Source organism: Canis lupus, chromosome 18 (assembly GCF_003254725.2).
Source record: "Canis lupus dingo isolate Sandy chromosome 18, ASM325472v2, whole genome shotgun sequence".
Classification (NCBI taxonomy): domain Eukaryota; kingdom Metazoa; phylum Chordata; class Mammalia; order Carnivora; family Canidae; genus Canis; species Canis lupus.
Genome location: NC_064260.1, coordinates 22,996,493 through 23,024,331, shown reverse-complemented (window position 1 = coordinate 23,024,331; position 27,839 = coordinate 22,996,493). Strand labels below are relative to the sequence as shown.

At 36.5% G+C, this 27,839-nt stretch overlaps 2 long non-coding RNA genes across 4 annotated transcripts in view; one reads left to right on the top strand and one right to left on the bottom strand.

The window, feature by feature from the left end:
* Positions 1 to 4,389, top strand: part of LOC112661439 (uncharacterized) — a 31,520-nt gene extending 27,131 nt beyond the window's left edge. The window contains exons 3-4 of the long non-coding RNA XR_003137696.3: positions 2,666 to 2,771; positions 3,965 to 4,389. This is a non-coding gene — a long non-coding RNA (uncharacterized LOC112661439). The remainder of the gene's footprint in view (positions 1 to 2,665; positions 2,772 to 3,964) is intronic.
* On the bottom strand, positions 843 to 27,764 carry LOC112661440 (uncharacterized). 3 transcript variants are annotated; one of them, XR_004806851.2, is made up of 3 exons: positions 27,333 to 27,764; positions 26,433 to 26,512; positions 843 to 1,326 (listed from the first exon to the last, which is right to left on the bottom strand). It is a non-coding gene; the product is annotated as an uncharacterized LOC112661440 (long non-coding RNA). The 3 variants fall into 3 exon arrangements; XR_003137697.3 differs by lacking the exon at positions 843 to 1,326 and adding an exon at positions 3,204 to 4,192; XR_003137698.3 differs by lacking the exon at positions 843 to 1,326 and adding an exon at positions 5,964 to 6,422.
* Between the last annotated feature and the right edge of the window lie 75 nt (positions 27,765 to 27,839).

The following is a 27,839-nucleotide window of genomic DNA, read 5'->3' as shown; positions in this document are numbered from 1 at the left end:
TCCAGGAGCCAAAATCCAGGACTTTGAAAGGTGGTTAGGATATGCAACAGGAACCAGAAAGATTGAGCAGATTTAAAGCCAGAAAGATGCCACCATTTCTGTGAACATCTCTAAGGCCTTGAACCTAAGAGTAATTTATGGGCTTGTAGTTATGAGGAATCACACTCTTTACAGTCCCTTTTTTTTTTTTTTTGTAAGATTTTATTTATTTATTCATGAGAGACAGAGAGAGAGAGAGAGAGGCAGGGACACAGGCAGAGGGAGACACAGGCTCCTCGCAGGGAGCCCGTGTGGGACTTGATCCCGAGGCTCCAGGATCAGGCCCTGGGCTGAAGGCAGACACTCAACTGCTGAGCCACCCAGGCTGCCCAGTCACTTTTTTTTTTTTTTTTTTTTTACCTTAAGGAATGACAGGGTTCCAATCTCAAAATCTTAATTGTGACTGATGTGGCAACTCATCCTCTGGTGTTTCCCAGATATCAAAGTTTAGCAAGGATGAGATAAAGCCAACAACCATCTCCAATGGGCAGTACTGTCATCTTCTAAAAAAATCTTGGGTCCTGAATATAATCCATCACTTTCTTTGGTTTGGGGATACAGGAACAGTGATTATTACTATCATCAAATCATGTATTCCCTGTAATAAAGAAAAAGGACCAAGGGGGGCTAAGGAATTAACTATTAGGCAAGTGTGTTCTCTCCTTAGAAGGCTTCCCATTGGTAAACTGTGAGGTTTTATAGATGGGAAAAAAGTAGAATCTTCTTCTGCCAAATGCAAGTGAGTGAGTTAAACAATAAGACCAACTGATATTCTGAAAGAAAAAAGTAGAAAGAAGCAAAAATTGATGTCACTGGGAAAAATGAGAAAAAAGTTTTATTTTTAGGAACCTGGAACAGAATGACATTATTCTGTTTCTTAGGAATTTAATGACAATGTGTTATGGGTAAAGATGGCTAGTCTTTTAAATTAATTAATTTGCAATAAGTATTTTCTAGATTAGAGATTTTGATTCATCCCTTTTACTGTTTTTGAAAAATAACAGTAGGAGATATGTTGCACATACTTTCTAGATGCTCATCAAATTATTTTTCCTGAAAGCATAGGAACACTTCATATTCTTGCATCTGGGTTGAATCCAGGTCTCTCAGAGGAACTGGGTGAAAATAATATATGTACTTCTTGAGCTATTTCAAGGACTGTCTTTTGGATGCTCTTTAGGGACCATGAATTTAAATTATCAGCATCACAAGATGAAAAAGACTGAATCCCTGGGTACTTACTTGAAGGTAAACTGCCAAAGAGAATCAGTCCCAATACACATCAAACTGTGAGAAAAGAAAGAAATAAATTCTGTGTTGGTACTAAGTTTATAAGATTTCATGTTTTATTTTTAACCAGAGCATACCATAGCAGTGTACCTAATTCACAAATTGGTATTCTGTGAGGGCCACGGCAGAGTAAAGACCTAAAATACTTCATATAGGTTTAGAGATCAGATGATGGGCAACAAGAAAACTGACACTGAAATTTAGAAAAACGTCAGAATACCTGGGTGGCTCAGCGGTTGAGCATCTGCCTTCGGCTCAGGATGTGATCCTGGAGTCCAGGGATCAAGTCACACATCAGGCTCCCTATGGCACCTTAGCAACTTTAACTAAGGTGTTATCAATACAAGTTCTTTTTGGCTTTCTAGTGTTATATCAAAGCTTTTTCCTTTGCCTGTGTCTCTGCCTCTGTGTGTGTGTGTGCGTCTCTCATGAATAAATAAGTAAAATCTTGAAAGAAGATTCCAAGCCCTTAGTGATGGTATTTTAAAAGGATTGAACAACAGAGAACTAGTAAGATGTCTTAGGTGAATAAAAAAGTTGAAGCTAGAATCTGGGGCACCTAGGTAGCTTAGTCAGTGAAAGCATCTGACTTTGGCTCAAGTCTTGATGTCAGGGTACTGGGATCAAGCCCCAGTAGGGCACTGTTCAGCAAAGAATCTGCCTTTGCCTTTCTTCTGCCTCTCCCCTTGCTCATGTTCCTCACTCCCTCTGTCTCTGTTAAATAAATAAATAAATAAATAAATAAATAAATAAATAAATAAAATCTTAAAAAATAAAAGTTAAAATCAGTAAGTATATGTAGAACCTTCCCACGTGTTGTTGTCCCAGGTAGGTGGTTATCATGAAGTTAAGAAGCATGTCAGGAAAAAGCAATGAAATAAAGACATTTAAGCACTGCATTTGGAAAGAAATTTGGTTCTGTGATTACTGGCACAGTGGTCCTCCCTTTTCTGTACTTTTGCTTTCTAAGGTTCTATTTACCCAGGGTCAACCTTGATTGGGAAGCAGATGTTCCTCCTTCTAACTTTTTGTCAGAAAATCAGTAGCAGCCCAATGCTCTCACAATGCCTGAGTCATTCACCTCACCTCACCTCATCATGTAGGCATTTTATCATTTCACACCATCACAGGAAGGGTAAGTACAATATGATAGGAGGTTTTGAGAGAGAATGAGAAACACCACATTCACATAACTTTTATTATAGTAGATTTCTGTAGGTTTATTATTGGTTACTGTTGTTTATCTCTTCTGTTCCTAATTTATAAATTAGATTTTATCATAGGTATGTGTTTATAGGAAAAAACATAGTATATTTAGGATCTCATACTATCTGAGGTTTCAGGCATCCGGTGGGGGTCTTCCCCATTGTTCTGTGAAGGAGAGATATCTGCAAAATGACCTCTAAAGGCTGAAGAAACCATAAGACAGAAGAAAAAAGCTGGTAAGTCCCCCTTGGCAAGAAATGCGTTATTAAAGGGACTTAGAGGCAGATGCATGTCTTAAGTACATGCATCAGCTGAGTAGGTCTCCACAGCCATATCTCCAGTAAGGCCTGCTGTTACAGTCGGAGGGGCTGGGGAGATAGTGCTGGTGGATGACCTGGGAGGACATGTGTTTGAGAATAGTTGTTGTTATAGTCATATCTCTAGAGCAGATCAAAGGCATGTCCCAATGATGTACTTAAGGGGGTGATTGGACAGAAAGGAAGAATGTATGTGTAGGGCATTGGGGAACTATATTCAAGGAAGCTTCAGGTCGCAGAGTGGTTCATCATGGAGGGTTTGTCCAAGATGGCATTAGTTTGCCTCATGCACTGGCAGATAATAAAGTAGAACAGCTAAACATGTCAAGAGTGAAACAAATCACTAGTCTATTGGTTTGATAGAATTTTATTGGAAAAAAATCACAAATTTGAACTAAAGTTTTTGAATGTTTCTGACTTAACAACAACAAAAAGAATGATAGTAAAACCTTGAACTCCCAAGTTTCTATGAAAATGAGAGACCCCCTTTGGAGGTTTACAGCCCCAGTGAAAGTATTCTCACTAATGCTTACTTCAGATGTAGCCAGGGAGAGTAGAGAACTAAGAGGATTTACCCCAGGGGGTAAATCAAGGGGCCATGGAGAAAAGAGAAAAAACAAATCCTTCTAGGGAAAGGATGCCTGATTTAGGTAACATCCCCATCCCCCCATACTCAAGGTGGTGGACTTTCAAAAAGTCTTTCCATTGGGATTTCAGAATTGTAAGGACACAGCTTCCACTGTATGTCTTCTATTCTTTCTCTTTCTGAACGGAAAATTCTGTTCTTTCTATGCTCCACCACTGGGCATAGTGCGTGGAGGTGGAAGGTGGGGGGAGGCAGCTAAGGAACATTTTCGTTTAGTTAATAGGTCACCAATATAAAAGAAATCATAGCTCAACTTTTGGAGAGGACTGCGCCTTGCTAAATATACTGCATGTGGAACTTGATGCAGTCACTGGAAAGGACTTTGCTTTTTCTTCTTTGGCGAGGCAGTGAGTATATTATATGTAATAAAGGACAAGTAAAATTGATAATTAATGGTCAAAAGGGTAGAGTGTGTTAGAAAATGGTTAGATATTCACAAAACCATTTCCTTTTCCTTGGCACACAGGGAGATCATATTCGCAAGACTTCCTTGTAATTAACTTGGGACCACATGAACAGTTCTATCTAATGTGAAGTGGAAGAAAATGATGAAAACCACTTTCCCCTTCACGTTCATATCTCTTCTGGGAATATTATGTAGCTCTCTCTTGCGTTTTGGCTGTGATCTGAAGTCATGCACCCAAGATAGTGGTAGCACAAGATGGAAGCATCCTCAATCTCCAAACCCCCACATCTAGGAAAGCAGCAAGAAACATCATTGATGATGCGTGTTACAACACCTACTATTCTATAAAATAGATCATTGATCCCTTTCCCCCACTGTCACCATTTCCATTCGATCTACACTTTTCTCTCCTTTCTAAAGCATCCTCCACACAGATCAGAGTCACGTCACAGGTGTGATGGTGTTCTCTATAAACATTCCATAAATTTTAGCTATGGTATCATCTTCGAATTATTCATATAGAATGTAAGGTTTCACACCGCCTTTTATTGTCCACTGTATCTCAATTTTTTTTCTAGTGTCTTTGAATTGTTCCTTATTTTTATTCCTCTGCTTGGAAATTTCCTGTTCATTTCCCAAGGCTTCTTGTGTGTGATTTTCCAATCATCTTCAAGGGCAAAGATGAAAGTGGGAGTGGCGGGGAGGTGTGCTTGGTTAGTTTTTTCCTCCATTCTCTCATAGCACATGTTACATATTTCTTTATTATAAATATTTGCTTATCTGTATGTGTAATTGTAGGTATTCTCAAAAAAAATCTAACTTAGGGGCACCTGGGCTCAGTCAGTTAAGCATTTGACTCTTGATTTCAGCTTAAGTCATGATTTCAGGGTCATAAGATCAAGCCCCACGTCAGGCTCTGATGTGGGGAACCTGCTTAAGATTCTCTCTCCCTCTCTCTCTGTCCCTCTGCCTTATCTTTCTCTCTCTCTCTCTCCCTCAAATAAACAAATAAGTCTTTTTTTAAGATTTTATTTATTATGAAAAATTCAGAGAGAGAGGCAGAGACACAGGCAGAGGGAGAAGCAGGCTCCATGCAGGGAGCCCGACGTGGGATTCGACCCCAGGACTCCAGGATCACACCCTGAGCCGAAGGCAAGCACTAAACTGCTGAGCCACCCAGGGATCCCCTAAATAAGTCTTTTTAAAAAAATGTCTAATTTATCCTTATATTTGTCATTAGCATAGTTTATACACATATTAACTTCATTTTGTGTAATAAATATAATAAAAAGAATCAAGAAATGTTATTTGTATAGGTCAGTTCATGAAGTCATTCAATTGACACAAGTAGATTTTAGTTGAAAAATGTACTTAGGAAATTTCTTTTATATTTTTTATTATTTCTTCATTCATTATTGTTGCTCTTCACACCTAAAAACCTATTTAGCATAAAGCTTCTGTGTGGTATTTTATTATGTTCTTATACTTTATTCATGGTAGTTTTATTAGCCATGTTTATCACAGTCTAAAAAGTCTTCAGTATGAAAGAGAAAAATAGATGTATCATCCTTCCCCCTACATAAAACTGAACTGTGTTTTAATGTAGCCTTAACTGTTAGTATAAAGCTAAACTGGTAGTCCAAGCTACATTCAAAATCAAATTACATCAATAATTTTACAGAAGACAGTGCACTTGCAATTATAAGTCCATGTCCATTTCTGTCTTATTCTTACTGAAAATTAACAAACTGAATTCTGATTAAATTTTTAAATGTTCTGGATTAAACTAAAAAAATTGATTTCTGTCTCCCTGTCATTAATGCATTGAGATGAGATCAAATCATTCATAAATCCCTGCTTTGCCAGAAAGTGATGTCTCTTAGACCCTATCAAGAAAGAAATTTAAAACAAGCTCACTTTCTAGCTTAGAACTGGATTTTATAATGAGGTGTCATTCTGCAGAAACAAATTCTTTTATGCTAATACTGTATTTATTTCCTTGGCAATGTCAAAGAGACTTGCCTTGAACATTTTGTAATATGACTTAGTATTCATAGCAGTGACAGCTGAAGTCATAGTTTTCCTTCACATTTCTTCTGATTTATTTAATTTCCAAGATATTTTGCCACCAAACACATGTGAAGGTCTCCTAAAAGTCAACAAAACTGTGAACCTACAATATAAGGCAGTATGCTAAAACAAACAGCTATAATGCAGCACAATTCATAAACAAACTACCATTCTGTAATTGAAAGTATCTTTGTTTTCATATATATCATTTAATCTTTATTAAACCATACAAGGTAGATGGAATCATTATTACACCTCCTTCTCTTTTAGATGATCCATTTCTATTTGAGTTCAATATAGGAGTGAGTGCTTTTCCATTGTCTTGGCTCAGAAAAAAATAAACTGATTTATTTAAAAAACTTGAGTGGGGATGTTGAAGATAAGCTTCTCTTTTCATACATTCGGAGCTCTAGGATCCACTTTCTCATTCTCTGGGGCTTACGACCATCTGGAAATGAAAGAATGACTGTCTACATGAGGGTAAGTCTAGTGAGGACTGAGCAAAATCTTAGGAAATTTAACCGGAATCATGTATGCTGGATAGTTTCCAGGAAACATACTGGCTCCTGGTGATGGGAAGCACTCTCTCAACACCCGTGGAAAAAGCAGTGGTGTGAGCCCCCTCATGAGCGACTCACTGGTTGGCTACTACAGCCCTCCCTAGACTTGTTGGTGCCAGCCGCGGACATGTCCTCTCAAGTGATTGCTCTGATGATTATTCTGTTCCAGTGTACCTGGTCCTTTGCATCATCCTAGAGTGCACCAGCCACTCCCTATGACCCAGTCCTTGCCCTTATCTCTCTAATTCAGGTTTGCATCTCTTATTCCCAATCCCACTCCCTTAATGCTGGGATTCACTGTCTCAAATATGTAGGCTGTATTAACCTTTCTTTACGTGGTATCTCTGCCTCACACCTCTCCTACTTCACGACTCCACGTTGTACACTTCCTGAAACACAGACCTGATGTTATTTCCTCAAGGACCAGGCTTCTTAACATTAAATTCTCCTGTCTGGTAGTCCCCTTTTCTCGTCACCTTATGCTTCCCAATATGGTGTAACACACAAGAAACTTTTCAAGTATTCTTTCCATTCAAAATGTGACTCTAAAACATTACATCTTGGCTCATGTTCTCACTGCTGGGAATGACCTTTTCAAATATCTTCAAATATCTTCACACCTACAAATTCCCATACTCCTTCAACAGGAAGAGTTAATGATGTATCTTTCCTCAACAAACTTGTGTCTTTCAAGTGTACTCATTCTACCACTATCAAATGCATTGAAAAATGTTTATGAATATATCTGCCCCATTAGTTGCTGAAGTTCTTAAAATCAAAGCAAGCAAAACCATGAGCTCCCCAATGGCCCACTGCAAACAAAATGTGATTTATTTTCCACCTTCAGTGACTGTTTAATCTTTACCAAACTTTCCTGCATCTTTCTTCATGATATACTTCCACTTGGAATACTCTGGCTTGTTTACCATATGTTAAATTTCTAATATTCTATTTAAATGTCATTGCTGTTATGAAACAATTAGTGTATGAATGGCACAAACATGATTATTTTCTTTTTTAAGTATATAATTCTACCTTGATTTAGAAAATATTAAGGATTTCTTTTTCTATTCTTCATAGCACTGTACATATCAACAAGAACACAGAATACTATTATAAAAGAGAAGTAAAATGTGGTAGGTAAGAACAGTGGCTCTGGAGGCAGGCCCACCTAAGTATGAATCATAGCTAACCATGTACTAACTTTGAATTTGGGAGATTCATTATCTGGGTTAAGAGTCAGTTTACTGAGAAAGCCGATTTCACATTAGTACCTAAATTCAGAGATTGTTTTAGGTATGTTGTGTTTGCTAAATGACACATTTTCTATAAAATGCTTAACAAAATGCCAGAGAATAATCAGCGTTTGACAAATGCCATAAATACTAGATGATTTGTGCCCCTTTCAAGTGGAGATTGGGAAAACCAGGTAAGTCCCATTTCAGTCCTCTGGGAAATCTGGCAGTTCTGAAACAGCCTTTCCAAGAGGGCACAGCTGCATAGAGAAGCAGGACTGCCTGCTACATTTGCAAGGAGCACAGACGTAATAACTGGTTAAAAACCACTGTTCTAGATTTAAGATATCTTGAAGTCAGCACACTATTTTAATTATTTTGCACCTTCATTAGTGAGTATAATTTTTTGTGTAAAGTAAGTGTCTCACAATGTTTTGTAGACCTGAATTGGAAATCTGAAGTTAGATATTATCCCAGTTTGTCATTCAAAACTAGATTATATGCTAATTTTAATAGCCTCCCGCATCCTATTTTTGTCATCATTCGTTTTTGAGAAAGAAACCACTGGAGTAATAAGGAAAGGGTTTCAGTTGGCACTGAAATAATGACATCACTGTGTAAGAATATAATGAACAATGGATGGAATGTGGGCTTTTGAACACGGAGGGCAATATTTGGAGCAGCATATTTGCTCTGCATGGGTGGTAGTATTTAGAAACATTCATGGTAATGTCTGGGTCATTAACCAGGTCAACCAGACTGCTACTTAGAAGCCATGTCTATGAAAATAACTCAACCTAACTATTTCCTCCTGACTGTTCAAAAAGTAATAGTATGCCCTACAATAACATCCTGCAGTCACACCTACAATCATACCTCCTGGCTGTTCAGAAAGTAATAGTATGCCCTCCAATTACACCTAAAGCCTGTCAGTTCAGTAATTGTGCAAAGGAGAACAAAAATTTTCAACACTATTTTTGTTCCAGGCTAACGATAATCTGATCTCCAAGACATGAGTAATTCATTTTAGTAATTCATTTCACTTTAAACTATATTGATATGAAGCTACTTCAACCTCCTAGAAATAAAAGGAGTTTTATTTTCTGGTTCAGGAAAAATTTATGCCACAGGATTCTTAGACTCCTTCATTTTCACAGAAAGGAATGAAAGGAAACTTCACTTGATGGAAAATAATGTCAATTTCACTTTCATTTTAAATAAAAGGGTTCATCTCAAACCTGTGAATTTTTTTTATTTTAAATATCTGCTACAAGTATGCTTTATACGCATCTGTTAATTATTCACCTTTTTATTTGTCTCAGTTAATTGGTTACTTTGTGGTTAAACTGTTATCTGTATTCAATTGTCAATTTTTTTAAATGCGAAATGAGCTGTAACAGTAGTATTTATATACTTTGATGGGCTTATGATTTAGTATTTTCACAATAGCTATTAATGTATTTTATATTTGTTTTTTAATATATTGAAAAAATATTTGGTGATTTGGGGTTCCTTATACAGGTAACCAAATAATATATATGGACTACATAACATAATACATATGTTTCATTAAAATATGTGGTATTTTGTGGGCCAAGATCCAAGACATGAACTATATTTTCAATATCACCTCATAAATTTATAAACTAGAACATGTTCTATTACCCAGATGCTCTCCTTTTCAGAAAGTAGAAACCCACTAACAGTATATTTATTTTAATATATATCTTTTAAATATTGATGATGTAACTTCTCTCAAAGTATATCGAAGGTAATTAACTAATGTCATGCACATTTTTGAGACTAAGAAAATCAAGACCATTTTAGAATATTTTTGGAAAAATTCTAAATAAAATTGGGGGAAAACTACTCATTCTCCAAAATGAACTCTAAATGTCAATGATCAAGATTGAAATATTTAGATTCAAAATTAAGAAAATAATAGCATCTCTGCCATAGAAATAATGTAGATCAATGAAGTGTTAATTATATACATATTTATTTTTCCATCAATTACCAGATTATTTATATAATACATACATTTTATATTTAAACCATATATGCTCATATACATATATGTTTTGTAAAATAAATATAGCTTTTTTTCCTAAAGAGTAAAGAATGGTATTTTAGTGATATAAAACATTAATATTTTAAGAAAAAGGTTGTCTTTTAAAAGTTTGATAAAGGGATCCCTGGGTGGCGCAGCGGTTTGGCGCCTGCCTTTGGCCCAGGGCAAGATCTTGGAGACCCGGGATCGAATCCCACATCGGGCTCCCAGTGCATGGAGCCTGCTTCTCCCTCTGCCTGTGTCTCTGCCTCTCTCTCTCTCTCTCTCTCTGTGTGTGTGTGTGACTATCATATATAAATAAAAATTTTAAAAAAGAATAAAAAAAATAAAAGTTTGATAAAGTCATGCTAGATTGCCTTGTAGAAATATCACCAATTTAAAATACCTTGAACAGTATATTAGTACCCATTTTTCTGTACTCTCTTTCCAACTAGAATAATATAAGTTTTTAAATTGTTGCTAATCTGATAGGTAAAAAAGTGTTTCATCATTACACACATTTCATTCCTAGTATCAGTATCATCTTTCATCTATTTGTAGTGTTTTTGTTGTTGTTGTTTTAGTTTTTCTTTTGTGATATTTTCCTTTTGCTGTAAGTTAAATGTCATACATGTAATGCCTGGCATCCTGTCCACCTTTAGGGTAGACTGAGGATACGATAAGAAAAAGAACACAGAGTATACAACTGTAGGGTAGCAAGAATTCCTTCATATACTAGTAGGTAGAACCCAAGGTGCTTACACGTCTCCTTTATTAGGATCATGGTATAATTTTGGCAGTGAACCTGAAACTCACGGTCACTCCTCGCAGGTTGCCACACATAGGTATCATTATGTATAAAACTTCAGACATGCCTCTTGAAGGCACTAGGGAGTCATTAGGGAGCTGTTTCATCCTTTGAGACTTTTTATCTGAATCCCGTTATCAATCAAAGTAAAGAAAATTTCAGCTAAGCTGCCATTCTTTTTTGTATTCATACCCAGACCACTTCTTTGTAGTCTGGCCTTGCCCTCATTGGAGTAGGACTGTGGGAACAGCACTCATCTATTTTCTCTTTCTTTCTTCTTTCTTTCATTCTTTCCTTTTTTCTCTCTTTCTTTTTTTTAAGATTTATTTACTATTTTAGAGAGAAAGAGAGCACATGTGAGCAGGGGGAGGGATGGAGAGAGAGAAAGAGAATCTCAAGCAGACTCCCTGCTGAGCATGAAGCCAGACACAGGGCTCAATCTCAGGACCCTGATATCATGACCTGAACCGAAATCAAGAATCAGATACCCAACTGAGTCACCTAGGCACCCCCAGGACTCCTGTTTTCTATGAGAAATCATCTCTCCTGCCTCCTTCAGTCCTCTTCACTTGCATGAAGGGATCCCACATAAGGGATTCCTGTGACAAAGCATGACCAATGACAGAAATCATGATTGGCCCACAGTGCACACATAGCTCAAATCAGAGCAAATTCAAGCTTATTTTAGCTTTTGTTGAGAGAGCCCTTTTCTTCTTTGGAGAGTAGCTGAGAAAGTAGGATATATCCCTGAAACTGCCCGCAGTCCACTTGCCATCATGGGTAAAGGGCTTATCTAAAAATGGAGCCAACATACTGGAAAACAGAATAGAGAACAGAAGAAAGCATTCAGATGCCATGGCTTAAACAGTTCAATCCAGCTATGCGTAAGTTTCCCAGCTGAATGAAAAAATGCATCCCTTTTCTATTCAAGCTGGTTTGTGTTGGGTTTTTGATTATCAATATTGGAAGATTCTTTACTGCTATAATAATTCATGTCTGTCTTTTTTCTTTGGAGTGTACTTTTTTCATAAAAATTCTCTTTACTTTTTTCTTTTAATTCTCTACTTTTAATTGTGTTTATAAAGGCTTCTTTTTTCATGGAGTTTTGATGATTTTATATTTTTTGCATTTTTATGCAACTGAGTCTAACTTTTACGGTTTTTTCCTTAGGTAACGTGTATAAAATCATACTATACCTATTCATTTCACTCACTTTTCTAAAAAAAATCCACTTGTGACATATACTAAATTCCCACTTTATGAGTCTCTTCTCATTGGTGTTTCATTACTTCCTCTGTCTTTGAAAATATAACCTCGCACAAGGTTCTGCTCTTCCCACGGCTGCCCCCACCCAGTGACAGACTGACCTGAGGATATGTCAATCAGCCTAACTGTAGGGATATAAGGAACTCACAGTCTTGACCTAACTTGGAACAATTCTTATGTGCTAGCCACAGAGCTCCTCGTGGGACAGCCAGAGCACATTGGTAGATGCACAACCTTTCCCTCCGTCCAGTTCAGCTGCTCTTCCCTCCCTTCTTCCTGCCCAAAGTTATTGATCCCAAAGAAACTCCCTAATAAGGCTTCTCCAGGCTAAACTTCATTTCAGAGTTTTCTATAAAGAGAACCCAACCTGAGACAGTCTTTGAATATCTTTTTATTACTTTGTTGTCATAGTGTATGAAGTAGGAAGAAAAAACAATAGAAATTTCAAATATTTAGGATTCAACATTCACACCATAAAAATTCTAATCAAATTTGAAAATAAAAACATTTTTAAGACAATGAAAAAGAAACAATCCTTAAAGTACTATAGTAGAATAGCTATTTTAACTGTGTCTATTGATTACCTTGATTATATTTTTCATATATATATTATATATTTCATTTTATTACTAAATATAACTTATCCTTGTGTAGTGATTGTATTTTGTGATTAAGTCTGTTATTAATGTGTGATCCTTGAATTATTGTGTGGGCAAATACTTCACTGTAATATTGGTCAAATCTCCCAAATCTGTGACATTGATCACATTATGTATATTGTCAAATGATTGCGCATGGGGAGAGGAATGAGGTGGGTGAGTTGGGAAGACGACAGGGAAGAACCAGTTTTGTTCTGATTTTTTTTTTAATATTTTACTTATTTGACAGAGAGAAAGTGTGCACAAGCAGGGGGAGGGAGAAGCAGAGCAGGCTCCCTACTGAGCAGGGACCCCGATGTGGGACCCGATCCCAGGACCCTGGGATCATGACCTGTGCTGAAGGCCACCCAGGTGTGTTCCTGTTCTGATATTGTTATAAATCCTTTAGCACTACTAACCTTTTAAAATCATTGCATGAAATATTTGGATAAAAATAGAAAAAATTTTTAATGTTCTTAGCATTGATTTACTTACCTCACAGTTCTTCCAAGAAACCACAATTTAAGTCATTTGCTAAAGTTGCATAATTTTAGCAAAGTAAAACAGCTTTGAACCCAAGCAGTCTGATTCTGAAGGGCCCACCATGAGAATCACTGCATAGTATACTTACCCCCACCTCTAAACTAAATAATTGATACAGAAAATAATTGTTATGGAAATTCAGGCATGACATGAATTGGGAAAGATAGCAGAATGGATTAAGGATTTGACCTGTCTTTTAATATTTTGGAATTTGAATTTGAAATAAGGAGAGATGTCAGGAGGAGCAGTGAAAACTCTGTGTGTGTGCATGAGCGTGTGTGTGTGTGTATGTGTATACGTGTGTGTGTGAATTGTATGTCTGCAGACAGCAGAAGAGTGAACAAGGCTATGGAGATGAAAGAATGCAAAATAAACATTCTTCCCTAAATTATTGATTTATTTTAAGATGCTTAATTAATTAAAAACATAATTCTCCCTTGAAAATTCATGAACAAAAACAGTATCAGTATTAATATATCACAAATTTGACTTATAACCAAGCAGACATCAAAAGCAAAATTTAATGGGGTGCCTGGGTGGCTCAATAGGTTAAGCATCTGTCTTTGGATCAGATCATAATCCCAGGGTTCTGGTATCAAGCCCTGCGTCATCACCATGCCTGCTTCTCCCTCTCCCTTTGCCCCTCCCCAACCCTCCTGTTTGCACTCTCTCTTTCTCTCTGTCAAATAAATAAATAAAATCTAAAAAAAAAAAAAAAAAATGTACTTGCCTTTTAGAGTTCAAAGCTTTACTGGCCATGGTCCCCTCACTTTCCTCAGACATTTACTCATCCTACCTCTGATTTTCCTTTTTAGGTTATCATAAAGATATTTGGATTAAAGGCTGGAATGTATAAGGGGGCACTGGGGTGGCTCAGTCAGTTGAGCTGCCAACTCTTGATTTTGGCTCAGGGTCCTGGGATCTAGCCCCACATTGGGCCCCACGCTCTCTCACACTCACTCTTTCTCTCACAAATAAATAAATAAATCTTTAATAAAATATAAAGGCTGGCATAAGTACACACATCTATAATTAAATATTCATCGGGAGGACATCTGTTCCCGCATATAATCATTGCTAATCATACTCACTAAGGAAAAGAAAAGGCAGCAGTCAGTACCTGTTCTTTGATGCACATACTCATTCTGCCTTTCTCAAAGGGGGAAAAAAGTAAAAACTTTCCACACAGAACAACTCTGTGTGAATGGAATGTGTCAAGTCAAATGCCAAGAAGTATCTTTGGTATATTCATGAATTATTGATCTAACTTTTTGTTTATGCTCTCCTTAGTCAACAAAAAATTTTTTCAACAAAAATTTTTGAATATACTCCTTTTCAACCTTGTGTGATCATGTGCCCACTGCAAGGCATAACCTGTTTATCCCCCTATTCAATGAATCTCCATTGCTTAGCAAAAATAGCTATCACAAGTCAGTGCTTAGTAAATATTTACTGAACTAATTCATAAATGATCATTGGATGTAACACTGAGAAATTTTTCCATGTCTATTTCCCATTACATATTTGCTGAAAGTATATTTTTCGTTCAGTTGAATATGAATATGAACATAAACTTGGTCTCATTTACAAATGTTCAGATTAATGTAGACACTACAAATATGCTCTTCTACTTTGTATTCTTTCAACTTCCATAAAATAATTTTCATTTATTCTTTTTTATAGTGATTGGCATGATTTTTTGGGAATTTGCCAACCAAAATTAAAGTGGCTATTTTTTTTCAAATTTATCAGTGGCTTCTGTTAAAACACCATTCTTCACAAAATATATGAAAGGATTTCAATGTCAAGAACGCCAAGATAAAATAATATACTGTATGGGAAAATGCCAGTTGGATATAAATGTATGGAGGATAAAAACTTGTGAGATGGATTTTAAAAAGAGCTTTTTGTTTATAAAATTCTGAAGTACAAGAAAATTTAACAGAAAAGTTTTGCAGAATACTTCTAATTTGGTAATACTGCCTGATAAAAATGTCATTATAGAAGATCAGAAATTCACCTTCTATGATTTCCATTTGGTTTCTAAAATAGCCAATATTATACATATATTTTCATATGTATGTGTGTATATATAGTATATATAGTAATATAGTCAAATGTTATATTTATTTATTTTTTCAAACCCATTTAATTCTATTAATTTTATATTTTTCCATTAAAATTTTTTTTTTTTTTTTTTTGGAGAAAGAGCATGCACATGACTGGGGGTAGGGGAAGAGGCAGAGGAAGAGAGAGAATTTTTTTTTTCAAGATTTATTTTTTTATTTCAGAGAGTGAGAGAAAGAGAGAGATAGCACACATGTCCCCATGAAGATGAACCAAGAGAGTGGCAGAGAGAGAAAGGGGAGAAGCAGACTCCCTGCTGAGCACAGGGCCCAGTGCAGAGATCCACTTCATGATTCTGAGATCATGATGTGAGCCAGAATCAAGAGTTGGTCGCTTAACTGACTGGAGCCACAAAGGCACCTCCATTATCTATAAAATATTAACTGTTGTTTCTCACTTATGAGTACTGTTATTATAACCACAGTATTTTCTGTAAAATATTTAATGACAAAAACATTTGAAAATATGATTAAACATTTTTAAAATGAGGAGCACTGAAGTCTATCACCTTAAAAATTCCACAGCACATTAAGGGTTCAGAACTTAATTCATCTAGGAATATACATAGTATTTCTTTTTTTTTTTTTTTAAGATTTTATTTATTTATTCATGAGAGACACACAGAGAGAGAAGCAGAGACACAGGCAGAGGGAGAAGCAGGCTCCACGCAGAGAGCCTGACGCAGGACTCAATCCTGGGTCTCCAGGATCAGGCCCTGGGCTGAAGGCGGTACTAAACCGCTGAGCCACCTGGGCTACCCTGTATAGTATTTCTAAGAAGGTTGTTGAAATCCGTTACCACTAGGATATGGAAGGCACTTACAGGAAAAACAGTGAGCTTTGAAAGCATGTAAGGAACATTGGACAATTTCCTATCTCTTAACTGTCATCCTTTGAGCAAGAAAATGGTAAATAATAAAATTTACCACAGCGGTCTGTGATTAAGGCTAAACCACCTCACACATGTACCTGGGCATATTAGTCCTTTAAAATGGTTGGTTTATTTGCTTTTTATTTTTCCCCTCATTTTAACCAAGAAAGCTTGATAATATATTTGTAATTAAGAGTGTAATCTCTGCATTAGAATCTTTGGCTGTAAATATAGCTCTATCATTTAACTTATATACTAACTGGGGAAAGATATTAAATCTTTCTTTGCTTTATCTGTAAATTGGGGCTAGTGTTACAGGTATTTACTCCATAGGGTTTTCCTGATCGTTAAAGATGTTAATACATTGAGTAATACCTGGTCCATAATAAGGATCCCAAATTTTTAGATATTCTTAATACCTACAAATGGAGGTTGATTTCCCATGAACATTTACCAATGTTAATATTTTCCCATACATGTAGTAGGTTGAAGAGGGTCCCCTGAAAATTCATGTCTACTCAGAACCTCAGAATGTGATCTTATTTGGAAATAGGGTCTTTGCTAATGTAATTAAGGTAAGGATCAAGAATGATTTAGATTTGGGTACCCCCTAACTCCAATGAAAATGTCCTTGTAAGAGACAAAAAAGAAACACAGAAAAGGTGATATGAACTCAGGGCCTGGAGTGACACAACTACAAGTCACCAGAAGCTAGAAGACAGGCAGGGAATGGTTTCTTCACATCAATGATATGGAGCTTGAGGCATACAAACACGAGAAGATCAGGTCTTTGGCATCTCTTCATCCTTGGTATAAACCCTATGCAATAACAGGAGACTTACTAGCATAAAGAATCGTTTTCAAAGCAATAATTATCCCTCTGGGAATATTTAGGTCTCCATTTATGGAGCATTATAAATATTGCTGCTGACTGCACTGGGTCAAGATGACGACTCTATATAGGAGATTAACCCTCCTAATCTGGAAATATACCTACTGGGAAAGGTTTGAATGAATTTAATCTAAAATTTATTGATTTTTTGCTATAATGTAAAATTTTAACAAGACATTTTCTCAGAGCCATGTGATAAGCATCAAATAAGAAAACCAATATGTTGACTCTGTGCAATATTATTTTGTGTTTGAGACTAATACATAAAAGGTATTTTTATGTTTCTTAGAGGTAGAAATATCTTCACTTAAATCAACATCCAGGAACAGTCTGAGTGTCCCACCTATAAATTAAACTCTAAAAGTGATTTTGGACACAAAATCTGAATAATATGCAATCTATTGTTACCTTAAGTATTTTGCTACTTGAAAGTTGAGGAATTCACAAATGCTTTTACAATTACATTTTTAACACCCATAATCTAAATACTCCATCAGACTTTGCAAGGAAAAAAATGTTTGAAACTCTATCTAAAGTAGGCGGAATTAATTGCCTAGATATCTAAGTGCTTAGTACATTTAATAGGAAATTAGTGTTGTAGAATTGGGGCATGTTAAAGTTATATCAATTAGTTTTCATCCCAATTATAGCATGGCTAGGGAAAGAAATTAAAAAATAATTTGATAATAGTTGTATCTTAATTAAAGGAATTTTGATTTATTTTAGAGTACATTTGGTGTCTTTGTCTATGTTATATCTGATCATAGGTTACATTTGGTAGCTTATTTGACAGATCAACAAATTGCTTGCACTCTGTAATATTCTTCAATAACAATATGAATACAAAATACTTCAAATTATAGTGCTAATAACTGTTATCAGTAACTGGCATGAGACTCTTAATTATTACCATTTTATTTCAGAACATTTATTTATATACAAATCAGTCCTAAATATAGGTGATTAACAGTGAAATGAACCCTGTAAGAAATTGCCTTTTGCTAATTAAACAAAACAGACTATGTCATAAATACATAAAATATACCCTATCAAAACTTTAAAGGAAATAAAAAATAGTTTAAATAAATAGTGATGTCTTTATCATCTAATTCTAGATTGAATTGTTTGCATGCACGAACCATCACAACTTAGAAAGTTCCAATTACACAGATAAATTAGAAATCCTGGGTCATTTACCAATGGAGCAAAACTCAGTAAGAGGTTCTATTGAACAGTTCAGTGGATAAGATTTAAATGGTCTCGGATGGTTCTAATGACACACACACAAACAGACTTTGTGAAAGAAATACAAAACCTCCTCGAAAAGCTATTACATTCTCCTTGCAAGAGTGGAAAACCACAGCTCTAAGACACTACTTTGAATATCATTAATAAGTTGTGAATCCAGGCTAATGAACTCACCAAAGGGCTGGGGTTTAAGCCTGACCTGTTTGACATTAATTTGTATCATTGACTCTGACCAAGAACAATCCTTCAGTTATAAGTCCATATGTCGAGCTTAACTACAGTAGCTTGTTGAATTGGAAGTGGAATTTTGCCAGTAACGGCTATAAATAATTAACTGGTCCATAGTTCAAGATTTGTAAATTATAGACAATAAAATATGTATATTAATGCCTGTTTCTGAAACAGTTGTATATGACTTTAAATTTGTTCTTCTATTTTCTTTTTTTGCTTCTTCTTCTATTTTCTATAATCTCATACTTAATACATTTTAGTATGACGTAGCAAGGAAAAAGAACCATGCATGCACATTATCAGAGAGGTACATTTCTTTGTATTAAATATGATAACTTAATAGTTAATATTTCCCCAAGTTAGTTGCTTTAGCTTTTTAAGATATAGCACATTTTAATCTCCTGTTCTAAAAATTAGCTAAAATTCTTAAAATTGAATGATATTTATGTGATCTTTCAATCAACATAGTGTAGAGAAATGGAAACTAATGGTATCTAATAGTCTGCTAGAGAGAATTAATGTCCTAAAATATTTTAGGTAAGTGCTTTATTGTGTTTACAACATGGCATATGAAATCTCAAAATGAATACAAGATGTTGAAACACATGATGGCTGGACACTTAGCAAACAAGCAAATAATAAATAAACCAATATTCTCACTTACATGATAAAACACCTGGCTTAGAGACCTGAGGTCTCTCATCTGAACCAACACAGCTCCAGGGCTTTAGTTTATGCCTCCACTTACAGGGCTACTCTCAGGAAAGAGGCTCAGGAGTCCTTCCTATTTCCTAGATCTAGTGTCTTTCTTACTTTTCCTCACTTTAACCCACACCTTTTCTGATTTCCAGCACAAACTGGGTCCTTGACCTTGTCCAGAAAGGCAATCTTGAGTCAACTCCTTCCATTGTCCATAATAATAACTATTTCAGGTCAGCCCCGGTGGCTCAGCGGTTTAGCACTGCCTTCACCCAAGGCTGATCCTAGAGACTCGGGATCGAGTCCCACGTCGGGATCCCTGCATGGAGCCTGCTTCTCCCTCTGCCTGTCTCTCTCTCTCTCTCTAATAAATAAATAAAATCTTAAAAAAATAATAACTATTTCAAACCTTCATAGTTTGAATAAACATTCAAAAAGTTTTTGTGAAATAAAGTTTTAAAGTCTCATGTAGAAATAAAGTACTTTTAAGAAACTTAGCTTTTAGTTAAGGAGGAAGGTATAAAAAGGAAATTATAAATTTCAAAATATTTATTAAAAAATGACCAAGAAAAGACTATATCCCAAATGTGAAACATAACTAAATAGAGTAAAATTTATAATTTACAAAATTATGTCAGAAAACAGAAAATCCACAATAAACAAAACCTCTTAGGCATCCAATCGGCAAGCTAATGTAAATAATTTTACAGATGAGTTTTACCAAACACTTAATGGAAAGATAGTCTCTAACATTCCAACACTATAAAAAAAGAATTTTAAAAAAGATTTTAAAATTTTCATTTGTAAATATAAGTATAGAAATCCTAAATATTGGGCAGCCTGGGTGGCTCAGTGGTTTAGCACCACCTTCAGCCCAGGGCGTGGTCCTGGGGACCCGGGATCGAGTCCCAAGTTCCCGCTCCCTGCATGGAGCTTGCTTCTCCCTCTGCCTGCGTCTCTGCCTCTCTCTCTCTCTCTCTCTCTCTCTCTCTCTGTGTCTCTCATAAATAAATGGATAAAATCTTGAAAAGAAAGAAAGAAAGAAAGAAAGAAGAAAGAAAGAAAGAAAGAAGAAAGAAAGAAAGAAAGAAAGAAAGAAAGAAATCCTAAATAAAACATTTAGTAACTGAATCCAATAGTATGCTAAAACAATGCATTATTTCCAAGTGGGGTTTTTCCCATAAGTAAAAATATTTTTTGACATTATTTTTAAAGTGTTGATGTAATCTATCACATTAATTGACTGAGGAGAAAAGAACAGCTGACAAACTTCAACACCCATTTATGTTTAAAAACATATTAGGAGAATGGGAATATAACGCAACTGCCTTAACTTTTAGAAAATGTTACATCAAATGAAGAAACTTTAGAGCCATTCATTGAGGAACTGAACAACTGCATTAATACTTAGCATGATATTAGAATTTCCCATTTATAAGACGAGAACAATAGGTTATTATTGTATATTTATATACACAGAAATACCTTCCCATAAATAATTAATAAACATATCCAGAAATGATGACCAATACCAGAACAACTTACAAAAATTCCTTACTTCTATATTAGCAACAACATACGGGAGATTATGACAATAGCAAAGATACATTCACAGCAGCAATGCAGCACTTTTAGGTGTTTAGGAATCAACTTATCAAGGCAGAAAATCATTTCACCTTACACATTAAAGAATGTCAAACTTTTTAGAGAAGTGATAATACAAGTGTTAGCAAAGATTTTTGGAGGACACTTGGAAGTATTTAGCAAGATTACATGTGGATACCCAGTGATCCGGGGCTCCTGCACGTTCAGTATATATGCCTCTGTCAGTTATAGACTAGGTTATCCTCTGCTAATAAACACTCTCAAAATCTGAGTTTCTTAAACCGACATGGATTTATTCTTATGCCTACTGTGGATCTTGTGGAGGGTTTTCTCAGTATTGTCTTCATGTCCAGAAACAGACTGACAGAGAAATACCATCTGTAATATTGCCAGTCAACACGGTAGATGGAAAGAGTGTTTGGGGGAGAATATTACATCAACATTTCAATGGTTGGACCAGAATTGCCAGGTGTCACCTCTGTCACATTGTCCCACACTATCATTTGCCCAAAAGGCAGAGGCCAGAAATACTTTGTGAGCAATATTAATGGTAACCATGGTTTGCCCTTCAGGTCATTTGGCTCACTCTCCCTTCGACGAGCAAACTGCCCTCAGTCCAGAATCTCATACGGTTATGGGCAGCAAGCTCAGAGTCTGGGATATCTGGGGTGCTATGTGATAGTCTCTATATCAGGTGCAGGTGTATCTCTTCTTCAGAGACATAAAAGACCACACTTTTCCCTCCCACACTGCCAATAGCCCTCATGGAACAGAGACGGCCACACCAAGTGCTCTTCTTCACAAAAGCAGAGGGATGGAATATGCAGAGCAGCCGTTAGAGATACTGCAATTCTGAAATATACATGGTGAACACATTAAAAGCTAACGGGCTCTTCTCAAAATGATAGGAAAATTCTCACACGGTTTCACACGGGCACCTAACAATAGGCGATTACAGCATTCTTTATGGTTGTCAGAGTTGGAAGTACCAAGAATAAATCAGGGAGAGATGGGAAAGTAAATACAATAAATACATGCTGTGGAATACAACACTATAATAAAAATAAGAAATGAAGTACTCAACAGCGTCACAAATGTATCTCAAAAGCGGTGGTAGAGTATTGAGTGAATAAAATAGAAAATCATTTAACGTAAGTTTAAAGAAACATAAAAATCATTAAATATTTTCCAATAGTTTGCTAATTGTTAAGGACATATAGCAAAGGTATCAAAGAAAATGTCTGTATAGGAGGTAGAATAAGAATGGGGATCAAAAAAAAAAAAAAGAATGGGGATCTGGGAGAAAGGGAAAAGTAAAAGGAGATAAAGTAGAATTAGAACAGCCTTGTAGTGATTACTAAAGACAAGTGAACTGCAGTGCTGGTTTACCTCTACTTGTGGCTTCAAAAGATGATAATAAGAAAAAATTCACCAGGAACACGTGAGCAATATATTGGTCAATAATAGAGGATTGCAATTAACACACGGCAAAGACCACATGTTTTAAATCAATATTATGAATTACATATACCAATTAGTTATGGTAACACCCTGGGATGAAATGTTCTGTGGTGAATTTCCCTTATATCTTTGTGAAAACTTGATGCAAGAGTAGAGACATTTTTGTCAAACAGTCTTCACTGTACTTTCATATTCAGTATTGGATGATTGGTGTTCTGAATTCCCTCCCTGAAAGTGAGTCCTATAATTCAGCCCACTAATTGCTTTAGGAGTGCAGCCTATATTGGGTTGTTTTTGTCAGGTTTTAGGGTTTGTTTTGTTTTCCTCAAAAAAGCAAGCTGACTTCTATGACTTGGCCAGACTGCTAGATGGTTGTAGAAAATAGATTTGCTTCTCTGAATATAAGCCTAACCTCATTGACCAGGCCAAGTCCCATGATACTAGAGGCATTTAAAGAAGGTAGAATTTAATTATACACTGGAGAACTTGGTTTCAGTGCTGTGGTCATAAGTGTCTGCTGGAAAAATCTGAGAATGTAATATGAGAGTAGAGAGCACACAAAGGTGGGGCGAGTATATGCCTGATTATTTATATTTACAACTTGTCTCTTCCTCCCTCCCTCTCCCACTTGGCTCTTCTTTCATTTGCATTTCAGTGATAATAGCCTGTAGAAGCCAATATCTGTGTAAGTATCACTAGGATTTTACTTTTAGATAAAGTTGAGCTCCTTAAAGGTTACAAAAAAGCTTACAAAAAAAAAAAGTCACTAAAAATTAATACTGACTTTTTAAAGCAAAATATTTACCTCAGCAGACCACTTCTTATTATACCTCAGTTTATAAAAAAATCCACAAACAGACTGATACTGAAAATCTCCAAGGTACAGTGCTAAGAGAAAAAAAAAATCAGTGTCTTAAACAATATGCACAGTGCATTTTGTGTATAAAAGAATAAATAAATAAGAATATATATTTGTGGTTCTTCATGTATGCTTGAAGAAACTCAGGAAGGCCTAAGAAGACTTAAGAATTTTACACAGGAAATGAATTAAGAGCACTTAAGGACGGGTGTGGGGTGGGGGTGGATAATGTCTAGATAGGGACTGGGATGAAGGGAAGACTTTTCACTGTACATCTTTTTACAGCCTTTTTTTAAAATCCTGGAAATATATTACCTGGTCACAGTTGTTTTTCATTTGTTGTAAACTATTATTCAAAAAGTTCACATTTTCAAAGGCAAACATTTTACCAGATAATGTGATTATGGAAAGATCATCCTTAAAGAGAATATACACTTACACAGGGAACTTGTCATAAGCTTAGCATTTTGATCTGTTTTCTTCTCCCCCAAATTCCCTGGTAAAAAACTCATTTTATTCCCTCATGATGAATGCACTGCCTGTAACTTTACTGTAAGATTGATTTTCCATGTGACATTAATTTCTAAACTTTTAGGGTCAGTAGGAAAACCAAAACACAGATCTGAATTATAAACTCCAAGTTGTTCTCTAAGCAGCAAAAACAAGGTGTGTCCCTCTCTAAAAACAGAAAGGCAGAGTTTACTTTTAAAAAAATGACTCGTTCTTTTCTGTTGTTTTTGTCCTTTTGAGTAATTTGGATGGCTCACCAAATGAGATCACAGCTGGACTTACCACACAGTCTTGTCAATTTACTATACTGGGACTGTGAATCAAAAAATAAGTGGGGAACTCCCTCCCTGACTCACACACACACACCATGCCATGATGATACTGATCCATGCACACTTCCCTTGAATTGCAAAAGAAGGTACCAGTTATTTTTCATGGAACTAAATAAAATGTATACAGTTATTGCTATAATGGAACATAAACATCTATTTATGTTGCTTTAATATGGAGATCCCACAAGAATGAGGTTACGTATCTGACAGTGATTACATGGGATTGTGATACAAAACCAATTAAAGAAAACAAGGCAAAACAAAGATGGAAAAAAATTTGCTGAAATCAATGAAATTTCAAGTTGAAAACATTACTAATAGAAAGTAAATTGGTGAAATAAAATAACTCATCTGTGTCTATATACCAAGCACTTAATAAAAGAAGTAGAATTCATTCTTTTTTAACTAAAATACCAAATGTAATTATTAACAATAAAGTGTGTACTAAAACTTTGCTCTTTAATTACAAAGGCGAAGATTGAACTATGCTTAAGTTTTTGCAAAAATAGAATAATCTTTAGACAAGTTACCATTAACTGATGTCATTATAACAGTTTATTTGTTTTTTTTAAATATTTTATTTATTTATTCATGAGACACACACACACAGAGAGGCAGAGACACAGGCAGAGGGAGAAGCAGGCTCCATGCAGGGAGCCTGATGTGATCCCGGGACCCCAGGACCACACCCTGGACTGAAGGCAGGCGCTAAACCGCTGAGCCACCCAGGGATCCCCAGTTTATTTGTTTTTAAGAGGCATCAACAGGAAGAAGAAACTATTAATTCTACCAAAGCTAACATTTATTTCAGTCAAAAACACACAGACCTGGATTTAGTTCTAAGCCTCTTTTATGAACAGACTATCAAGCACCTGCTAGTCATTTTTACTGGGAAAAATCAGATTTTTTTTTTTCTGGAAACACACACAATGAAGAAAATTATTCCTAAAGAAAGATTATTTCATAGGTTTGAAAATAATAATACATAATAAATGTTCTTTGCTCACTGTTGTCATTCCTCAATCCATTTCTTTTTCCTTTCTCTGTTCAAACTATGGTGCTTAAACATGAAATAACTGAGAAGACTCTCATACCTGCTTTTTACTGTGATCCAGCAAACCTCAGTCTTGTCTGTGGCAACAGTGAACCCTGATAAAAATGACCTGTTCCCCAAACTCTCTTATATCTAGCAGTTGTTATCTGTCAAATACGGCTGGATCCAATACCAAACACAGTGTTTCCGTGCTCTTCCACGAAGCCCATACTCTTATCACTGCATATTTTCAGTATTAAACTTGCCAATTGATTTCATTAGACCAGATTTTTTAATTTCATGGAACACTACTGTTCTCTTTAACAAATGAAGCAATAAAAAATCCTAATATCAAATTTATTCTTAGTATCATTTCATAAGTGACCTGAAAAGTATTTTAACACCAAAAAGGTAGGGATGATAATATTAAAGAAAAAAGGATTTGGCTTTATTTTTTTCAAGTTTTTATTTATTTGTTTTTTTTTTTTTTTTAAGATTTTATTTTTAAGTAGTCTCTATACCCAACGTGGGGCTCTATCTAACTTACAACCTCAGAATCGAGTCACATGTTCTACCGGCAGAACCAGCCAGGTGCCCCAAGAAGTTGGCCTTATAAACACTTGCAACATTGTCTTCCCAGACTGCTTAAGACTTGTTCATAAATAAGCATGCACCCACCCACATATCATTTTTTGGGAATCATTGGACTGAACTATACATTTCTCTTTTTTCAAGATTTTTTTTTTTTTTTAATTCATGAGAGACACAGAGAGAGGGGCCGAGACAGAGGAAGAGGGACAAGCAGGCTCCCTGTGGAGAGCCCGGTGTGGGACTCGATCCCAGGACCCCAGGACCACACTGTGAGCGGAAGGCAGGCGCCAAACTGCCAAGCCACCCAGGGATCCCCCATTTCTTTAGGAAAATCCACCATATTATTCTCCCAAGCACAGCACCTGACATGTGCTGAAGATATATTTGCTAAACGATTGAATAATCTGAACAAATTTTCATACCCGAAGAGAAAAATCATAGAAAGAAAGAAAAAAATGTTCTATCTTTTCCTTTACCGTCATCATGTGAAAATAATTTAAAGTGTTCTATGGTGGTTAGTGGAAAAATGAAAATAACTCATCCCTTGGAGTTTTGGCAAAATCTTGTTACTCTGAGAAGGAAAGCCTGTCTTCTCCTGGTAAACTAGTCCCGCATCCAGCTACTTTCAGAGGCAGAGACTTTGGAGCAAAATCCAGTTTCCCATCCACCACCTTCCACACAGAGCCTCCCACTGTGGGCTTGAGTTTTCTCTTCTCTGAAAGACTGAAATTGTACCAGATGATATTACAGTCTTTTCACTCTGGCCTGCTAAGATTATATATATACATACACATATGTATACATACACATTATATTATAATATATATATACACACATACATAATGTTATAAACAAATAAATAATATTATATATGTATATATGTAATAAATGTAACAGTACTTTTAGGCTTTTAGTCCTTTTAGGCTGTGGCTTAAGGGTCCTCACTTCTTCAGCCTCAGGGCAGCTGGGGATCACCATCTCTGTGTGATGGAAAATCATTGAAAATTATAGCCAAATATATACTTCCATAGTGCTCGGCGATCTGAATAACTTCATTTCCTCTGCTTTTTCTCCTGCTCCCTTAACTGTAGAGCTTAAGTTGAATAAAAGGACTTTAAGTTATGAGTAATACACTGGAAGGTGGGGAAGGAAGGAAGGTGATTCTTGTATTTGACATGTGCTAGTGCTCTGCTCAGGGGTAATATAGATCCTAGAGATTATCAGTAGTCACTTTCAAAATTGGTCCCATACCAGTTTTGGTCCCATAGGAGAGACTGCTGATAATGTGTTATTAAAAGGAATTTTTACTATTTAGTTCTGTGCTCTACTAAACTGCAGAGTAGTTCACTCATATACAGGCACGTGTGTATTTCCATCATTTATGTTGAAAGATTCAAAAATGCTACATGAGGACGGCTGCGATGTTCTATAATTATGCTTCAGAAAAATAGTTTAATGTTCTAAAAACACGAGGGAGTAATACCTATGGAAGTCTTGAACAATATAAAAAGGGGGAGAAAACAGTTCAAGAACAAAGACCATCTTACTGTTTCTTCGGGATATTGCCTCCTTTTAGCACAGGAATTGTAGACTCCTTGTTTATTTGCTTATTCTCAAGCTTTTGGACAAAGGCCCTCAGAGCTTAACATAAGATCTCGAAGTCTAAAGATAATTAGTCCAACTAAAACTCCTTTAGGAATGTCGGCGCCATCAGGGAGCGAGAGCAAAACCAGTGTGGGTGAAGAGATGCCTCGCAGATGAAGAGCTCGGGCGGGGCTTTGTGGGGCCCCCAAACTATACCTAGTAATGGATCCAAAATAGATGGCATATTCGTCAGGCGACTGTTTCCCTGGGCGGTCTTGCTGGCTGGTGGCGTGTCTTGCTCCCGCTCATTTCCCTAAACACGGTCACTGAGGGTGTTTTTTCCCCAAGGCTCCGTCCCAGATCACAGGGCAGTGCCTGGTCAAGGGGACGGGCCCCCTTGCGGGGCGGCCGCGGCAGCGCTGGCTCACGCCGCCGGGTGTGCGCCTGCGGGGCTGCAGCTGCCGCGTCGCCGCTGCGCGCTCCGGGTGGTGGCCTCGGCCCTGCGCCCCGCGGCCTCCCGAGGGCAGCCCGCCCCGCGCCCCGGCGTCCAGGACGAGGCCGGGCCCTGCAGGAGGGCTCGACTTCCCCGGCACGCTGCCATCTCCCGGGTAGATTAGCACGGGCAGCGGCGAAGGAATTCTACGGCCGTTAGCACAGGCCTCCCGTGCGGCGTCTGTAAAATGGGCGCGTGAGGGGCGCGTACGTCACGGAGCTGCTGAGAGC